This window comes from Mus pahari, unplaced genomic scaffold (assembly GCF_900095145.1).
Source record: "Mus pahari unplaced genomic scaffold, PAHARI_EIJ_v1.1 scaffold_10217_1, whole genome shotgun sequence".
Classification (NCBI taxonomy): domain Eukaryota; kingdom Metazoa; phylum Chordata; class Mammalia; order Rodentia; family Muridae; genus Mus; species Mus pahari.
Genome location: NW_018393893.1, coordinates 1 through 20,131, shown reverse-complemented (window position 1 = coordinate 20,131; position 20,131 = coordinate 1). Strand labels below are relative to the sequence as shown.

Below are 20,131 nucleotides of genomic sequence, written 5' to 3'. Positions count from 1 at the left end.
GTGTGTGTGTGTGTGAGAGAGAGAGAGAGAGAGAGAGAGAGAGAGAGAGAGAGAGAGAGAGATCTCCAAGCATTTCTCTCTTTTTATCCTAATACATTTTCTGGAAACCTCATCTGTTGCAGAACACTGGTCCAGTTTTTAATGTTATATATCAATTCAATCTTTTACTCCAGGCTTCCCTTTGAGTACCTCATGAATCAGCATCCCTTAAGATTTCAAAAGAACTCACAGATCTGTCTGCATTTGTAAAGGAACTATGATATACTAACAGTGTAGATGCTGCCCTGAAATTACCATTTCTTCCATGCCTGCTCCTGGACCTGCTGTGTCCCAGGCTGACCTTGAACAGAGGAATCTGCCTGACTTTGTTTCTTTCTGCCTTGAATCTTTCTGACAAGGTGGCTCATAGTGTAGCTGCTTTTGTTCCCTTAGATTCTTGAAAAAGCCCCTCATTTATTCATATATTACTCATATATTATATCCTTATTTTTTCCATAGTTGAGAAATTATATATTTTGAAACTCACATATTTACAGCTCTTCCCCTCAGCATTAAATGCTCTTCTGAAATTCCCAGTGTTTACCATTTAGATGAGAAATAGCCACACACTCAACTTACGGGCTCCTGCTATTCCAAATCATCATGGAGTCAATAAAAATAACAGGGAGGATATTCCTTTGAAGGAAAGAGTATTCCACTACCAGTACGTCCAGGAAATATGTACATTATTACACAAACATTGACACTCCTAGAGGCTCACCCCTGGTCATGTCTGAGGCTAGATAAAATGTCACTCTGGCCCCACCAAGGCCATGCCATGCTCAGCAACTCATGGAGGTTAAAACCTGGGCCTTGTCCCAGGTGCAAGACTCATGGGCCATGCTCCACCGAGTCCATACCTAACTTCATGCAGCTTATTCAACTGTATCTCTACATGAAAAAGAATGCAAGTATATCCATATGACTTACCCTGAGCAAAACTCAAGTCCAAGTGGATTAAAGATTTAAAGCCAGACACAGTGAACCTGAGTGAACCCTAAAGGGAGAACATCCCTGAAAGCACCTTCACAAGAGACAACCTCCTGAAAAACACTAATACTGCAGGCATTAAGATCAGAATTAGCAAATTGGAACTCAAGAAATAGTGATGTTTCTGTAAGGCAAAAGCCAAGTTAATTAGAAAAAGAAAGAGGCAAAGTAAGGAATGAGAATAGTTTTTTACCAATCCCTATATGATAGAGTCCAAATATATATAAATATATAAAGACCTCTAGTAACTGCATGTTCTAAAATATAACAAACAAACAAACAAACAAACAAACAAAAGAACAGGTAAAAATTTGGGAACACATTTAAACAAAGAATTCTATTCCCCACAGACAACTTCAAATAGTTGAGAAACACTTGAAGAAATATTCACCATTCTTAGCCAATGTGGAAATGCAAATAAATACAATATTGTAATTACATAGTACACATGTCAGAATGGTTACAAACAATCGCACCAATGATTGTTCATATTTGTGATGAAAAGTAAGTTTACATCCACTGTTCTGCTTGTAGGTGTGCAAACTAATGCAAGTGTTATGGAAATCAATATCATGATGTCTTAGGAAAGTGGGAATTTAGGTACAAGATCCATTTATATCAGTCTTGGGCAAATACGCAGAGGATACTCCATCCACAAAATGAAAAGACACATGCTAAACTATGTACATAGCAGCTTTATTTGTACTAGTCAGAAGCTAAAGACAACTTAGATGTCTTAAAGCTGAAGAATGGATAAAGAAAATGTGCTATGATTTCATAATGGAAGTATCACTAACTTGATAAAAAAACAACATGAAATGAATGCATGAAAACAGGCTAATGAATGCAACTAGAAAAAAATATCACACTAAATGAGGTAACTGAAATCTAGAATGATGGAAATGATATTTATTCACTGATAAATGGATACTAGCCTTTAGGTAAACTATACTCAAGCTATCCTCCACAGATTCAGACAGGTTATATAAAGAGAAGAGAATGCTCACCTATCATTTAGAATCATTATTTAAAATCAAACAAAAACAATTCTGTCTACTTCTTAGTTTCATGTTTAATTTTTTCATTCACTCTGACTTATTCTCAGATAGTTCTCATTATATCCAAGTAAAACAAATTTCTGGGTTTTTATACTATGTTATAATAGCTATTTGCTTCTCAACTATCTGAAAACTGTGGCAGTAAAAAACTGAATATTTACACTATCTTCCCCACATACAAAATAAAAGAATATTAAAACCCTTTGAATATACATGCTTCAGCAAGATTCTGTGCTTCCTACCCTCCATTTTCTTTTCTTTTTCTTTTTTTTTTAAAGAAGCATCAGAATGTGTGTGGGTGTTTTTTTTTTTTTTTTTTTAAGATTTATTTATTTATTTATTATATGTAAGTACACTGTAGCTGTCTTCAGACACTCCAGAAGAGGGAGTCAGATCTCATTACAGATGGTTGTGAGCCACCATGTGGTTGCTGGGATTTGAACTCAGGACCTTCGGAAGAGCAGTCGGGTGTTCTTACCTGCTGAGCCATCTCACCAGCCCCCCATTTTCTTTTCTTTCTTTTTTTTGGGGGGGGGTTCAAGAAAGGATTTCTCTGTATACCCTTGGCTGCCCACTAATTCACTCTATAGACCAGGATGGTCTTGAACTCAGAAATCCACCTGTCTCTGCCTCCCAAGTGCTGGGATTAAAGGCGTGCACCACCACTGCCTGGCCCTACCCTTCATTTTTCTATTTCAAACTGTAATGCAGAGAAGATAGCTCAAAACTCACAATTCTTCTGACCAATGGGAGTACCATTAGAGATTTAAATCAGATGAGACAGTCTGCTTGAAACTGCTTAAGGTGTCAATGTATTATGAAGTTTCATGGCAAATAGAGTATAGATAGAATTACAGGATCCTTTTTAAGTGTATAATTCTTTAAATATGAACCTGATAAATGTTAACTATGAGTGCATGTGAATAGAAATTAAACAAATCCTAACCTCACAACTCCAGGAAAAATAATGCAGGGTAACCTTGAAAATTGTTAAACTTCTGAATGTCCTGATACTGCTATTGTATTGTCCCAGTACAGAGGCCCCACTGTTTACATATCTCTGTGATAGTGAAAGGTCCTGATAGAACGAAAGAATTCCTAAAACCCCCTAGACTGGTGCGACGGACCCCGCTGTTGGCAGACAGTAAAAGTTTAACTTGCCCCATTGATTCAGAAAATATTTGGACATAATAATCTGACCGTTCCTTGAAACCATGTGTTTGCCCATGTCCTGACCATTCTTTGAACCCACATATTTGCCAATCATTGCAGACTGCTACCAAGTGTTTGTGATCTATTTGCTGGGCTGAACCGTTGCAGCCCGCTACCAAGTGTTTGTGGTCTGGTTGCTGGGCTGAAATCAGAAAATCTACCCAGCAACTTCACATGGGTCCAATCCAGAGGTGCCCCACATGTAAGCTGTTAGCCAATAGAATTGCATCACCTCTGCACCTGTGCACGGCTCCTTCCTCATACCCCTCTCATGCCTAATTCTTGTGAAATCATCTTAGAATAGAAATTGTTTGTTACAGGTGATTTGGCAATCCCCTACTACCTCCTCCTTTCTCCCCTGTGAGGGCCCATAAAAAGAGGGTCCCTTTTTCTTTTGAGATCAACTCCTCTACCCCTGCGTGGGATATGAGTCATCCCCAGGAGGCTGGTGAGATGGCTCAGTGTGTAAGAGCACCCGACTGCTCTTCCAAAGGTCCGGAGTTCAAATCCCAGCAACCACATGGTGGCTCATAACCATCCATAACAAGATCTGACGCCCTCTTCTGGAGTGTCTGAAGACAGCTACAGTGTACTTACATATAATAAATAAATAAATCTTTAAAAAAACAAAAACACACGAGTCATCCCCAGAGCTCTGGCTTTCCCCCGAATAAAGCCTCATGTAATTGGAATCAAGCTTGGTCTCTCATGAGTCCTTGGGGTCTGCAGCCATCCTGAGATTTGAGTGATGGTCTCCCTTTGGGAGTCTTTCAATAGCAGAAATGTAAAATGATTCTAATAAAATATTGCTGAAGGAAGATTCCTATCACCTATTTTCTAACAGTTTCTAAACTCTTAGTAAAATTTATCACACAAAACTGGTTATGGAATGCAATCTTAGGACTTCTAGAAACCAGATATTCAAGTTTTAACTCTTTCTTCAGAATGCATACCAAAAGTAAAAGTTGTTATGTATACTGGGCAGTGATATTATAAGCAACACAGCTTCCTATGATCAGAGCTGTAGAGTCTCTCGCTCTCCAGAGGAAATTCACATTGAATGACCTTCAATAGCTAAGGCCAGGTTTCCACATGTACCAACAGAAGCACAGTGATGGTCAAGATAAGTCCTATCAGAAGGAACTCTGAAAGTTTAGCCATCCTATGTTTTCTGGTGCCCCCCCCCCAATGGCACAGCTTATGCCCTACCTCATACCTCCCTCCAACTGCATCAGAGGAGAATCCTGGAAAGAACCTGTGAGCTGCTTGCCCTGGTGCTCCTAATTTCTAGATCTGCCCAGAACCTTCACTACCTGTGCCCATCCAGCTTGGAAACAATACAATATCCTCTCCTCTACTGGAGGATTAGAACTCAAATGAGTCAGACAGAACAGGCCTCCATAGATCTGCCCTTCCACATTATGGGCAGATACATCCCTACCCTTGTAAACGTTTATTTTCATAGAATCTCCAAGTATTCATCATCAATGAGCAGGAGTCCTCTGCATTCACAAAACTGAGCAAGTGTCCTTGTGGTAAGATGTAGTATCTGTTGGATTTGTGCCTAAGACTGGATTAGTTGGGTCTTAAGGTAGATAGATTCAGAGATGTCTGAGAATGCAATAAACAACATCTCATATGCAAAATTTATCTGCCCACCATTTTAAAAGTACTTGTGTCTAAGATATTGCTATTGAACATTCTTAAAATATTTACCTCTAAAATGCCTGTGGTCTTCAACAAATATGTCTTCAGAGTATGCTAAAAAGTATGTTCACACTTGTAAGTTTATTACATATAGTGAAAATCTGTAAAAAGAAAATTAGCCTAAAACTTATAACACAATATTTATGCTTAAATGTGGGAGAACTCTGCTTATTATGGTCATAGTCCACCAATGACTAAATAGCCTTTTTAGGCTTAACACATAGTGGAAAATGGCCTTCATTTTTGGGATTTCTACTTTTCTTTTTTTAAACAATTTTTATTAGATATTTTCTTCTTTTACAATTCAAATGTTATCCCAAAAGTCCCCTATACCCTCCCCCTGCCCTGCTCCCCAACCCACCCACTCCCGCTTCCTGGACCTGGTATTCCCCTGTATTGGAGAATATAATCTTTGCAAGACCAAGGGCCTCTCCTCCCAATGATGGCCGATTAGGCCATCTTCTGCTACATATGCAGCTAGAAACACGAGCTTAGGCAGGTACTGGTTAGTTCATATTGCTGTTCCTCCTATAGGGTTACACACCCCTTCAGCTCCTTGGGTACTTTATTTAGGTCTTCCATTGGGGGCCATGTGTCCCATTCAATAGATGACTGTGAGCATCCACTTCTGTATTTGCCAGGCACTGGAATAGCACCACAAGAGAGAGCTATATCAAGGTCATGTCAGCAAAATCTTTCTGACCTTGTCTTGGGAATTTAAATCCCCTGCACAGGACTCCACCTTAGGAATGTCACAGCGACTTAATTGGAATATAGGATTAACTTACTTCATCTTCATAAGAACCCATACTCCTAGTTTCTCAGATTCCTGAAATGTTTGTCCCTGCTAATGAGGCATTTTGGTATTCTCAGCATTCATCTTTACCCATACTGGAAGTTCCTATCCCCAGTACTCTGAATTATATAAGCCTTGAATCACCATCAAGTTGTTCTGACTCCCTGAAGCTGGTTCTGGATTGATCATTCATTGTCCATATGCACTGGGTTTGTGAACCCCAAGTTTGCTGTCCTGTTCCCATTGCCTCCATGGACCAATATCATCTGATGATCCTTGAGGGCAGGGAGAAAACATACAGTGAACATTCTATATATAGGTTATCTTAGTTTGTTACAACTATTATATACTTGATTCATACCTTGTTTAAAATGTGTGCGTGTAAATATGTGCAGTTACATTTTTTTTTACTTTGTTCTCATCTCCCACTATATATCTGGACCTCAGGACACCTCCCTCCACGTCTCTACATCTCTCCCCATCTAACATCACACCCAGATATTGTACCATTTAGAATGATTTAAATGGGTTTAGACAAATGGATGAATCTGGAGGATATCATCTTGAGTGAAGTAACCCAACACAAGAACACCCATGATATGCACTCACTGATAAGTGGATATTAGCCCAGAAGCTCAGAATCCTTTTTAGAAGGGGAAACAAAATACCCATGGAAGGAATTACAGACACAAAGTTTGGAGCAGACCCTGAAGGAGCAACCATCCAGAGACTGCCCCACTTGTGGATCCATCCCATAAACAACTAACAAATCCAGACACTAGGTAGATGTTCCTGCTGACAGGAGCCTGATATAGCTGTCTCCGGTGAGGCTCTGCAAGTGTCTGGCAACTACAAAAGTGGATGCTAACAGTCACCCATTGGATGGAGCTCAAGGTTCCCAATGAAGAAGCTGGAGAAAGTACCCAGGGAGCTGAAGGGATCTGAAGCCCCATAGGAGGAACATCAATATGAACTACCAGCACCCCCCAGAGCTCATTGGAACTATACCACCAATCAAAGAAAACACATGGTGGAACTTGTGTCTCTAGCTGTATATGTAGCATAGGATGGCCTAGTAGGTCATCAATGGGAGGAGATGCCCTTGATCCTGTGAAGACTCTATGCCCCAGTATAAGGGAATGCCAGGACCAAGAAAGGGAGTGGGTGGGTTGGGGAGCAGGGGGAGGTAGGAGAGGATAGCGGATTTTTGGAGGAAAAACTAGGAAATGGAATGACATTTGAAATATAAATAAAGAAAATATCCAATAAAAAATTGAAAAAAAAGAATTTTATTATATCACCTAGAGACTTCTGGTTTGATATCTTGGTGAAGAATGGGACTGTTTTTTTCTGCATGTCTGAAGAGTATAACTGAGGTTAAGATAGATTACAATTAATTACTGTTACAAAAGAAGTCTCAGAAAAGCCCAGCATAGACTTATCCTCTAGTTTACTCTCACAAAGAGTGTTCTGATCAAGTATAGCAAATACGAAATGTATGATTCAAATAAGAAAAGGGCATGGAAACGTGCAATAAAACTAAATTCTTGGATGAACAAAACACTCTAGGCCACTTGGGGATGCAACTGTAGTTGAGGTGTCCCTTTAGGGTCAGTTAAGGAAGTGAACCATGCTAAGGGAGAAGCATGAAAACTTGGTACATATTGACTTTGTTAATCTGGAACAGACTGGGGAGTATAATTCCACCCAAATCATTGCCAGTATATTTAAAATACAGTACAGTTTATGGAATGATTTCCAGGAAACAATAAGTCCAATCACTATATCTAAGTACATGATATAGTTTAAATATGAACAACATAGAAACCATTTTACAAAGTACATGTGACCATCAGAGTGGGTTTTCTATGTAAAGAAACCCTAGACTATAATGATGTGTATTACTTATAGAGGTCAGCCTGCATAATGGAGACTGAACATTCCCCCCAAGGAGGTTTAACAGGTAAGGGAAGAAAAAGTGGAAAATCCATCTGCAGAGGTTAGATAAGGTCTTCCTCTATAGATAAAAGTAGGTAAGGTCTGCCTTCAGACAGCAGTGAGGTCCCCATGCCATTAACAAATTCCACTCTGAGCCTTTTGGATTTATTGCAGGTATTTTTCCTACTTCATCAAGAGAGTCCCCTGTATGATTAATATTCCTACATTCCATAGTGACCTGTGTGTGCAACTTTGCCCCCAATATCCTCTTGATCATTAAAGAGTGAAAATCTCCAGCAATTGTAGGAATTAGCCTCAGGGAATGATGAACTCCCTATTTGACTATTCAGTGCAACCTGGGCCATCCTGAACTATTATACATGCATACAAGAAAATGTACTCCGAAAATTTTATTCATGTATTTGTGCATACTAACTTGTACATACTTAACAGAAAACAAATCAGCTGGGAAAATGCTTGGAAGGGATTTAGAGAAGATTAAGGGGAAAACCGACCTAAAATAATCTTATGAATGTTTTATTGATGTACTGTTATATTGATGTAAATGGTTTATTATTTGAAAATGTACCAATTGTCAATATTATATAAAAAGTGACTAACATTTTGTCTGGGATATAAGAGCAATGGATGTTGCTACAGAGGACACAGGTTTCATCCCCAGATACCACACTTTATCTAATCATTTTCTGTAGGTACATTCCTAAGCATTTCCTGCCTTCTGGATTTTGTTGGTAAGTCACAGAGACTAATGCACTTGAATGTCCGTGCATATGAAATAAAGGTAAACCTTAAAAAAATTTGATTTGCATTCAGTAATGTCCGAGCCTGAGACTTACAGTGTTATTTTAAGTTAAACTGAATATTTATGTGCTGAATGGAAGCAGCTGTGGCTTTCTCTTGAGACAGTTTGCTCAGAGGCAAAACTCCTTATATCTGTATATGCTTATAGCAACTTTATTCACAATAGCCAGAAACTATATACAAGTTAAATATCCCTCAGCTGAAAAATAAATGAAGAACATGTGGTTCACATACACAAAGGAATACTATTCAGCTATTAAAAAACAAGGATATCATAAATTTTATACGCAAATAGATGGAAATAGACAATATCATCCTGAGTGAGGCAATACAGACCCCAAACATGTATGGTATGTAGTTATAAGTAGATATTTGCCATATTAGAGAAAAACCACATTAAACTCCACAGAATCGAAGAATCCAAATAATACAGAGGGTTCAAGGGAAGATGGCTGAATCTTTCACAGAAGGGAAAATAAAAGAGATATCAGAGGTGGATGGAGCAAAGAAACTGGGTCGGAGAGGGGGTGGGAAGGAGAGTTGGGAATTGGGCGAAAAGGAGGAGGAATGTGGAGCAGATATTATGAGAGGAGGTACTGGGAAAGAGAGGGCATATATTGGGATGTAAAGTTAATAAGTAAATAAATTAGTTTAAAAAAGCAAAAAAATGTAGGGGGAGAATATGGATGATTTTCTGTTTTCTTTTCTTTTTCTTTTTTTTAAATCACCAGCTTTTGTTTGTTTGTTTGTTTGTTTGTTTGTTTGTTTATTTGTTTATTATATGTAAGTACACTGTACCTGTCTTCAGACACACCAGAAGAGGGAGTCAGATCTTGTTAAGGATGGTTGTGAGCCACCATGTGGTTGCTGGGATTTGAACTCTGCACCTTTAGAAGAGCAGTTGGGTGCCCTTACCCGCTGAGCCATCTCACCAGTCCCGATTTTCTGTTTTCTTGATGTTTATTTTTTATTTGCATGTACCCACTATATAAAATAATGAGTTCATGATAACATTTTCATGTGTGTTGAGATTTCTGAAGGAAAGACTATAATATAAAAGCATAAAGGATACATGTTTTCTGGATATGACTTTCACAACGAAGTTTTACTATTCCTACAGTTTAAGTAGAATACAAATTGACAGAAAAGTTTTTTTTAAGGTACACGATAAAAGAAAGAACACATTTTTTTAAATTGCAAGAATGCATTAATAGGAAGTGTTTTAAGTTAAAGATAAAGTCTATTGATTTAAGTGACATTCTTAAAGAGGAAATGTATGCAAAATACTCTTGAGCTTATGGGTGTTACTAAAGCCAAGTAAAGTATAAGAGGATGAGAAAAATGGCACCGAATGTGTGCCTTTTAGGTCAGGAAAGTTATATACAAGGAATAAAAATATTATGTGTTTTGAATATAAAATGTTTACTTAGGCTTGTGTGTTGGAATACTTGGTTTCAAATTTGTGGAACTCTTTTGGAAGGTTGTTGAACCCTTAGAATCAATCATCTCTGTAAGATTTGACTCACTGAGTTCAGGCCTGGTCCTTTAGAGATTAACTGAAGTACTGTCTGCTCAGCGTGTTGACTTCAGATTCAATGTGGCCAAGGATCTCTACTACTGTTGCTATTCCTTCCTTGATTTGGCCTGTATATCCTCAAACTGAGTATCCACAATAAACTTTTCTTCCACTAAGTTGCTTCTTGTCAGTTATTTGGTCACAGTAATAAATTCATCTGATTAGAAAATAGCCAACAAGAGTGTTTGTTTGCTTGATTTTTTTAAAAAAATTATTTATTATTATATATAAATAACATTATGAATTATCCAGTACCCCCAGAGCTCTCAGGGACTAAATCACCAACCAAAGAAAACATATGGTGGGACTCATAGTTCCAGCTGAATATGCAGCAGAGAATGTCCTAGTTGGACATCAATGGGGGTAGAGACCCTTTGTCCTGTGAAGGCTCTGTGTCCCAGTGTGGGGGAATGCCAGGGCCAGGAAGCAAGAGTGGGTTGGTTGGGGAGCAGGGGCAGGGGGGACAGGATAGGGGAAGGGTGTTTTTCAGAGGGGAAACCAGGAAAGGGGATAACATTTGAAATATAAATAAAGAAAACATAAAGAAAATATCCAATGAACAAAAAAGATTTATTTATTATTATATCTAATACACTGTACACTGTAGCTGTCTTTAGATGCACCAGAAGAGGGCATCAGATTTAATACACATGGCTGTGAGCTACAATGTGGTCTTTCGAATTTGTACTCAGGACCTTCAGAAGAGTAGTAGGTGCTCTTAACTGCTGAGCCATCTCTCCAGTCCCATTGCTTTTTTTTTTTTTTTTTTTTTTTTAACAAATCCCACAATGTGGTCCATACACCTTTGGTCTGTAAGAAGAAATTTGAAAGAATGGATAAGCAGACACATCGAATGTTGTTAGTGTAGCATTTATAAGACCAGAAGGCTGAGAGAAATGCAGATATGAGGCCTGGCTCATAAGGTTTCAGAGAGAAACAAGGATACAACTAGGTTAGAGCTCGTTCACATTACATTGTGGAAAAAACATGGTTTTAGCCTGTCTATGTCCTGGCATCTCAAGTTAGGTTGAATTAAAAAGCAATGGGTTAATGTATTTAATGGAGAAAATTTCAAGCCAGTATAACATTCAACTGTGCTATCCATGTCTACAGTGAAAGAAATAAATGTAGTAGAAAGATGCACATACTGTGAAAGTATGTGCAGTTTGGTGAAGAAAAGCGTGTGGACAAGATTAAAGTTCAGACAAATACATTGCAGACAAAGTATCTATAACTGTCAAAAGTGTTTACAGAAGCCTCGTGGGCTGTATGAGGATATTAGGAAAGTTGTCTTGAAGGCAAAACCTCACTCATAGATACTAACTCATGGAAAATGCAGATTCATGAGAGGAGTGACCTTGATCTTAGAACACCATTGACAGGATTCCCTGTTAAATATTTGCAGCAAGGAATATGTTTTCCCAGATTCATCTTCAAGGACACTCAGAAACCACTGCTGCAGTGGTCCCAGAGGCCAAGTTATATATTGGTGTTAGCCCTAAAAGTATTTTCCAAGTGGCCCTCGTGTGGTAAGTGTGATGGTGAGGTTTTGGTCCACTTGACACGAACTGGAGCCGTCAGTTGCCTTCGTCAGATTGCCATCAGATTTCCTTTTTTTTTCTTCACAGAAAAAAAATTATTATATTTTATTTTATTGAAAACATATTGTTTTTAGACTCCTGGTGTGAATCACTACCCTGAGAATACCTTGTGCACTGGCTCCACACCCAGTCCCACAACACTGAGAGGAAGCTCAAATCCCAGGTACTTTAATACTCCCAGGATCAGACCTAGAAGGCCACAACATCTGCCCCAACACCCAGAGCAACTGATTCCCCCAGCATCCAGGGTTGCAGGATGCCCAGCCCCATACCCCAGGCCAGTGGTAAGTTTCCAACCAGTCTGAACTTACACCTGCAGCAGACCTGGGTTGGTGGCTCTACATCATTCTTAAAATAACCAGAGGGAACCCGATTCCCAGGTACTCTGAAACACCCAGGATCACAGAGGAAGATCAACTCCCAGGAGATCTGACACACCCAGGAACACTGGAGTGCAGAAACACTCAAGATCACAGCAGGTGCCACAACATTTTTCCTAACACCCAGAGTAATTGGGACCCCAACAGGAACCAGGGAAACAAACCTATGGTCAGCCAAGTCATGGGTTCCTTCCAGCTTGCACCTGTGCCCAAAGCAAAATCACAGATCTGATTCCCCACCCAGCCCTGCAACACCCCAGAGAAAGTTTGATTCCCAGGAGCTCTGACAAAAATGTGGTCTCAGGTGTTGGTCAGATCAGGATTTCAAGATTCAAGAGGCAGCTTGAGTGCCGTGAGCTCTGACACACCCAGGATCTCAGGATCCCAGGATCGCAGATCCACGGGGTGTCAGAGACAGCTGCACTCTGAGAAGTTCTGACACAACCAGGATCAAGAAGGGACAGGCTCAAGTCAGAAACAGCAAGGGCAGGTAGCACTAGAGATTACCAGATGGCAAGAGGCAAGTGCAAGAACCTAAACAACAGAAACAAAAACCTAAATAACAGAAACCAGTTCTCCAACCACAGCAAGTCCTGGATACCCCATCACACCAGAAAAGCATTATTTAGACTTCAAATCACTTCTCATGATGATGGTAGAGAACTTTAAGAAGGACATAACTAACTCCCTTAAAGAAATACAGGAGAACACAGGGAAACAGGTAGAAACGCAACAAGGAAACACAAAAATCTCTTCATGAATTACAGGAAAACACAACAAAACAAGCGAAGGACTTGTATAAAACTGTCCAGGATCAAAAAAATGGAAATAGAAACAATAGAGAACTCACAAAGGGAGACTAGCCTGGAGATATAAAACCTAGGAAAGATATCAGGAGACATAAATGCAAGCATCACCACCACAATGCAAGAGATTGAAGAGAGAATCTCAGGTGTAGAAGATATAGAAAACATTGACACAACAGTTAAAGAAAATGGAAAAAGCAAAAAGCTCCTAACTTAAAACATCCAGGAAACCGAGGACATAATGAGAAGACAAAACCTAAGTATAAGAGAGTAAAGAGCCAGTAAATATCTTCAACAAAATTATAGAAGAAAACTTCCCTAGCCTAAAGAAAGAGATGCCCATGAACATAAAAGAATCCTACAGAACTCCAAATAGACAAGACCAGAAATTCTTCCTGTCATATAACAATCAAAGCATTAAATGTACTAAACAAAGAAAGAATATTAAATGCAGTAAGGTATCCCAGCCTGCTGGACAAGTTATTCCATGGTCCTCAAAGGGGATCACAAACCTACATTGAAATGGGAATCGAAAGAGACAGAGACCATGCATGCTTGTTGTAGTTTCATTTAATGAAGGAAAAGGCTCAAGTTTTATAGTTTATAGAGAGGGTTTAGGGAGTCATCAAAGGAACATAGTGAAGGACAAATGGGAGTGGTTTTCAGATTGCAAGTCTGAAACTTTCAGTGATTCAACTCAGGTCCTTGATGTCACNNCTCCGGAACACTGGGCGGCTTATCTCGAAGCTCCGGTCCTCCTATCAGCCCAAGATGACAGTTCCCGGCAGCTCTGGAATACTGGAAGACTCTCATAACAGTCCTTGATGTTTGTTTAGGGCCGGAATCTTGCTGATTCCCATGAAACACCCTTTGGGGGAGAAGGGGCAACTGGCTCCAAACAAAGAACTATATGGCTCGCAGGTGCATGCTATAAAAATGCCTGGACTGTGAGATGCCTGGGATGTAAGATGCCTGGGTTTTCTCAACCTGGACTCTAACAGTAAGGGAAAAAGGTCACATAACATATGAAGGCAGACAAAGGGAGACCTAACAGTATTACACTATATTTCTCACCAGAAACTTCAGAAGCCAGAAGATCCTGGGAAGATGTCATACAGACACTAAGAGAACACACTCGGTAGTCCAGGCTACTTACTACACCCAGAAAAAATTCACAATTACCATAGATGGAGAAACCAAGATATTCCAAGACAAAACCAAATTTACATAATATCTTTCCACAAATCCAGTCCTACAAAGAATAACAGATGGAAAACTCCAACACAAGGAGGGAAACTACACTCTACAAAAACCAAGAAGGTAATCTTCTTTCAACAAACCCTAAAGAAGATAGTCACACAAACATAATTCCAACTCTAACAACAAAAATAACAGGAAGCAACAATCACTTTTCCTTAATACCTCTTAACATCAGTAGACTCCATTCTCCAATTAAAAACACATAGACTAACAAACTAGATATGTTAACAGTGCCCAGCATTTTGTTGTATACAGGAAAAACTACTCAGTATCCAAGACAGACACTACCTTAGAGTAAAAGTCTGGAAATCAATTTTAGAAACAAATGGTCCCAAGAAAGAAGCTGAAATAATCATTCTAATATAGAATAAAACTGACTTTCAATCAAAAGTTATTAAAATAGATAAGGAAGGAAAAATAATATTCATCAAAGGAAAAAACCTACCAAGATGAACTCTCAATTCTGAACATTTGTGCTCCAAATGCAAGGGTACACACATTCATAAAGGAAACCACTAAAGCACATAGCACACATTGCACCTCACACAATAATAGTGGGAGACTTCAACAATCCACTCTTAGCAATGGACAGAGCATGGAAATAGAAACTAAACAGAGACACAGTGAAACTAACAGAAGTTGTGAACTAAATGGATTTCACAGACTATCTACAGAAAATTTCATCCTAAAACAAAAGAATATACATTCTTCTTAGTACCTCATGGTACCATCTCCAAATCTGACCATATAATCAGTTACAAAACAGGCCTCGACAGATACAAGGAGATTGAAATGATCCCATTCATCATATCAGATCACCAGAGACTAAAACTGGTTTTCCATAGCAACAAAACAACAGAAAGCCCACATACTCATGGCAGCTGAACAAGGCACTAGTCAATGATAACTTGGTCAAGGAAGAAATAAAGAAAGAGATTAAATACCTTTTAGAATTTAATGAACATGAATGTACAACATACCCAAACTAATGGAATGCAATGAAAGAAGTGCTAAGAGGAAAACTCATAGCTGTGAGTGCCACCAAAAAGTATCTGGAAAGAACATACCAGCATATTGTCAGCACACCTGAAAGCTCTAGAACAAAAAAGAAGGAAACACACCCAAGAAGATTAGACAGTAGGAAATAACCAAACCCTGGCTGAAATCAACCAAGTAGAAACACAAAGATGTATACAAAAAATTAACAAAACCATGAGCTGGTTCTTTGAGAGAATCAACTAGATAGATAAACCCTTACCCATACTAACCACAGGGCAGAGACAGTAACCAATTTAACAAACTCAGAAATTAAAATGGAGAGATAACAACAGAAACTGAGGAAATTCAAAAAAATCATCAGTACCTACTACAAAAGCCTCTATTCAATAAAACTGGAAAATCTGGATGAAGTGGACAATTTTCCTTCTTTTTTTTTTTTTTAACTAAAAGAGCTGATGATTTTATTTTCACATTTCACAATACAAGTGAAAACCACATTTTTGAATCACTTCTCCCTCCACAAGTATTCTTTGTGTTAGGAAGGGAAGTTTCCTTGTCATGCATCTAGTAAAAACTCAAGCTCAGCACTAAGATCTCCTGGGGAAATAGAACAAGAATACAAAATAATAAAGAGCGCTTCTGTTCTTACATGTCTGGCTGGGTCATGGGTACCATCACAGGGTGGGCAGGAGGTCTCATCATTGGAGGCCTGAGTATCATGGGCATGTGGCCTCCCATGGGTGGTCTCATCCCAGGAGCTGGTCCCACAGGTATCATCCCAAGAGGAGGGGGTCCTATCATTGGCACCTCGGGAGGGCCTCCCATATGGTGTGCATGCATTGTGCCAGGCTGAGGAGGACCCGGGAGACTTGGGGGAGCTTGGATCATGGCTCCTGTAGGCAGAGGAGAAGAGAATGGAGCTGGAGGGATCTTTCCTTGTTGAAATACAGGTGCTGTTTTGTCAATCAGGCTCTGGGCCTGCTCTTCCATCCAGTTCTGGTAATAGTCTTTCACTTTCTCTTTGAATTTCTGACCACTCAAGTGTGTCTTCCTCACAGAAGGGGAGTCGTGGGTAAGATATGAATCACAGTAGTCACACTAAAACATGATGCTCCACAGTCCCTTGGCTATCCGGGTCCATACTGCCTGGAACTGATGCACACGGGATGCGACTACCCAGAAGTTAGACAATTTTCTAGACAGATACCAGGTTCTAATGTTAAAGGTGGATCAGATAAACCACTAAACGATCCCATAACCCCCATATAAATAGAAGCAGTTATTAAAATTTTCCCAACCAAGAAAAGCCCAGGAACAGTTGGAGACAGGACAGAAAGAGCTGAGGGGATTTGCAGCCTCATGGAGTGAGCACATTGTCAACCTGCCAGACACCAAACCCTCTGCCCCACTACCACCCCTGCCTGGGAGCTGCAGGGGACTGGACAATCAAACAAAGAATACCCATGAAGCAACCCATGGCTATGGCCACATATGTGGCAGAGGATTGGCTTGCTGGACATCAGTGAGAAGAGAGAGCATTGGGTCTGAGGTTGTTTGATGCCCCAGTGTAGAGGAATGCCAGGGCAGGAAGATGAAAGTGGGTGGGTGGATGAGTGAGCACCCTCATAGTGGTAGGGGTAGGGGGGATGGGATAGGAGGTTATTGAAGGGGAGACCTGTAAAGGGGAAAACATTTAAAATGTAAATAAATAAAATATCCAATATAAAAAAGAGGCTGAAATTAAAAAGGAAAAAAAAAAAAACAATTACCAATGGTCTGGAGAGATGACTCAGTGGTTAAAAGCACCGTTTGCTCTTCCAGAGGTCCTGATTTCAATTCGCAGCAATCACATGGTGGCTCACAACAATCTGTAACAGATCTGATGCCCTCTTCTGGTTTCTGAAGACAGCTACAGTGTACTTATGCACACACAATGAATATATCATTTAAAAAGGTATTATCAAAAATCGACCCATTGACAGTGTCTTTTGCCGTACAGAAGCTTTGCAATTTTATGAGGNCCCATTTGTCAATTCACGATCTTACAGCACAAGCCATTGCTGTTCTGTTCTGGAATTTTTCTCCTATGCCCATATCTTCGAGGTTTTTCCCCACTTTCTCCTCTATACGTTTTAGTGTTTCTGGTTTATTTATTTATTTATTTGGTTTATTTGGTTTATTTGTTTTGTTGTTGTTGTTGTTGTTTTTGGTCCTTTCGAGACAGGGTTTCTCTGTGTAGTCCTGGCTGTCCTGGAACTCACTCTGTAGACCAGGCTGGCCTCCAACTCAGAAATCCACCTGCCTCTGCCTCCCGAGTGATGGGATTAAAGGCGTGTGCCACCATGCCCAGGGCGTGTCTCTGGTTTTATGTGGAGTTCTTGATTTACTTAGACTTGAGCTTTGTACAAGGAGATAAGAGTGGATCGATTCGCTCTTGCCTCTCTTACCCTCTTTATTCTTACTCTTGCTCCCTCGCAACCCCTCTCTTCCGCCCTCTATCTGTGTGGCCATGGCTTTCCCACTCTCTCCCTCTCTCTGCCTTTCTACAATAAATGCCTTAAAAAATGAAAAGAACGGATCAATTCGCATTCTTCTACATGCTAACCGCCAGTTGAGCCAGTACCATTTGTTGAAAATGCTGTCTTTTTTTCCACTGGATGGTTTTAGCTCTTTTAGATAAGATGATCACAGATAGGTGGGTTCATTTCAGGATCTTCAGTTCTACTCCATTGATCTTCCTGCCTGTCTGTGTACCAATACCATGCAGTTTTAATCACAATTCCTCTGTAGTACAGCTTGAGGTCTGGCATGGTGATTCCACCAGGGGTTCTTTTATTGTTGAGAATGGTTTTTGCTATGCTAGGTTTTTTGTTATTCCAGATGAATTTGCAAATTGCCCTTTCTAACTCTGTGAATAATTGAGTTGGAATTTTGATGGGGATTGCATTGAATCTGTAGATTGCTTTCAGCAACCCTATAGGATCAACAACAATATGAACTAACCAGTATTCCCAGAGTTCGTGTCTCTAGCTGCATATGTAGCAAAAGATGGCCGAGTCGCCCATCATTGGGAGGAGAGGCCCTTGTTCTTGTGAAGATTATATGCTCTAATACAGGGGAATGGCAGGGCCAGGAAGCAGGAGTGGATGGGATGCAGAGGAGGGTGGGAGGAGAGAATAGGGGACTTCTGGGATAGCATTTGAAATGTAAATAAAGAAAATAATAATAATAATAAAAAGAAAGTTAAAAAAAATAACTGACTCATTAAAAAGATGAATAAAATTGAAAATAGGTATAGTTATACTGATTTTGAGAAAGGGCAGGCTATTGCCTGGTAGACAATGGCATTCGTACTCTATGGTTTGTCCAGGAGTATGTATGCAATATTACCCCCTGAGACCTGGAAAGTGAAACACACAGCTATAGCCAATGGCCTGTGCCTCAAATTCCTGACCTGACTTAAGTATTGCAAAGAGGAATACAAACATCTTCATAGGACAGGAAACTGCATTTCAGGTTTCTTTCTCTTTTTTTTTTTTCTAATTTTTTATTAGACTTTTTATTTACATTTCAAATGCTATCCCGAAAGTTCCCTATACCCTCCCCCTGCCCCTGCTCCCCTACCCAACCACTCCTACCTCTTGGCCCTGGCATTCCCCTGTACTGGGGCATATAAAGTTTGNAAGACCAAAGGNCCTCTCTTNCCAACGATGGCTGATGAGGCCATCTTCTGCTACATATACAGCTAGAGACACGAGCTCTGGGGGTACTGGTTAGTTCATATTGTTGTTCCACCTATAGGATTACAGACCCCTTCAGCTCCTTGGGTACATTCTCTAGCTCCTTCATTGGGGCCCCTGTGTTCCATCCAATAGCTGACTGTGAGCATCCACTTCTGTGTTTGCCAAGCACTGGCATAGCCTCACAATAGACCACTATATCAGGGTCCCTTCAGCAAAACCTTGCTGGCATGAGTAATAGTGTCTAAGTTTGGTGGCTGATGATGGATGGTTCCCTGAGTGGGGTAGTCTCTGGATAGTCCATCCTTTCATCTTAGCTCCAAACGTTGTCTCTGTAACTCCTTTCATGAGTATTTTGTTCCTTATTTTAAGGAGGAATGAAGTATCCACACGTTGGTCTTCTTTCTTCTTGGTTTTTCTGGTGTTTTGCAAATTGTATTTTGGGTAATCTAAGTTTCTGGACTAATATCCAATTATCAGTGAGTACATATCTAGTGACTTCTTTTGTGGTAGGGTGATTGCACTAAGGATGATATCCTTGAGATACATCCATTTGCCCAAGAATTTCATAAATTCATTGTATTTAATAGCTGTGTAGTACTCCATTGTGTAAATGTACCACATTTTTCATATCCATTCCTCTATTAAGGGACATCTGGGTTATTTCTAGCTTCTGGCTATTATAGATAAGAGTGCTATGAACATAGTGGCGCATGTGTCCTTATTACCAGTTGGAGTATATTCTGGGTATATGACCAGGAGAGGTATTGCTGGATCTTCTGGTAGTACTATGTCCAATTTTCTGACAAACAGCCAGACTGATTTCCAAAGTGGTTGTACAAGCTTGCAATCCCACCAGCAATGGAGGAGTGTGCCTCTTTCTCCACATACTTGCCAGCATCTGCTGTCACCTGAATTTGTGATGTTAGCCATTCTGACTGGATTGAGATGGATTCTCAAGGTTGTCTTGATATGCATTTCCTGATGATTAAGGATGTTGAACATTTTTTCAGGTGTTTCTCAGCCATTTAGTATTCCCCAGTTGAGAACTCTTTGTTTAGCTCTGTACCCCATTTTTAATGGGGTTATTTGAATTTCTGGAGTCCAGCTTCTTGAGCTCTTTGTATATATTAAATATTAGTCCCCTATCAGATTTAGGATTGCTAAAAATCTTTTCCCAATCTGGTGGTGGCCTTTTTGTCTTGTT

General features: G+C 39.8%; 1 pseudogene; it reads right to left on the bottom strand.

The window, feature by feature from the left end:
- Positions 1 to 15,829: 15,829 nt before the first annotated feature.
- LOC110315788 lies at positions 15,830 to 16,282 on the bottom strand (annotated as a pseudogene).
- Positions 16,283 to 20,131: the final 3,849 nt, after the last annotated feature.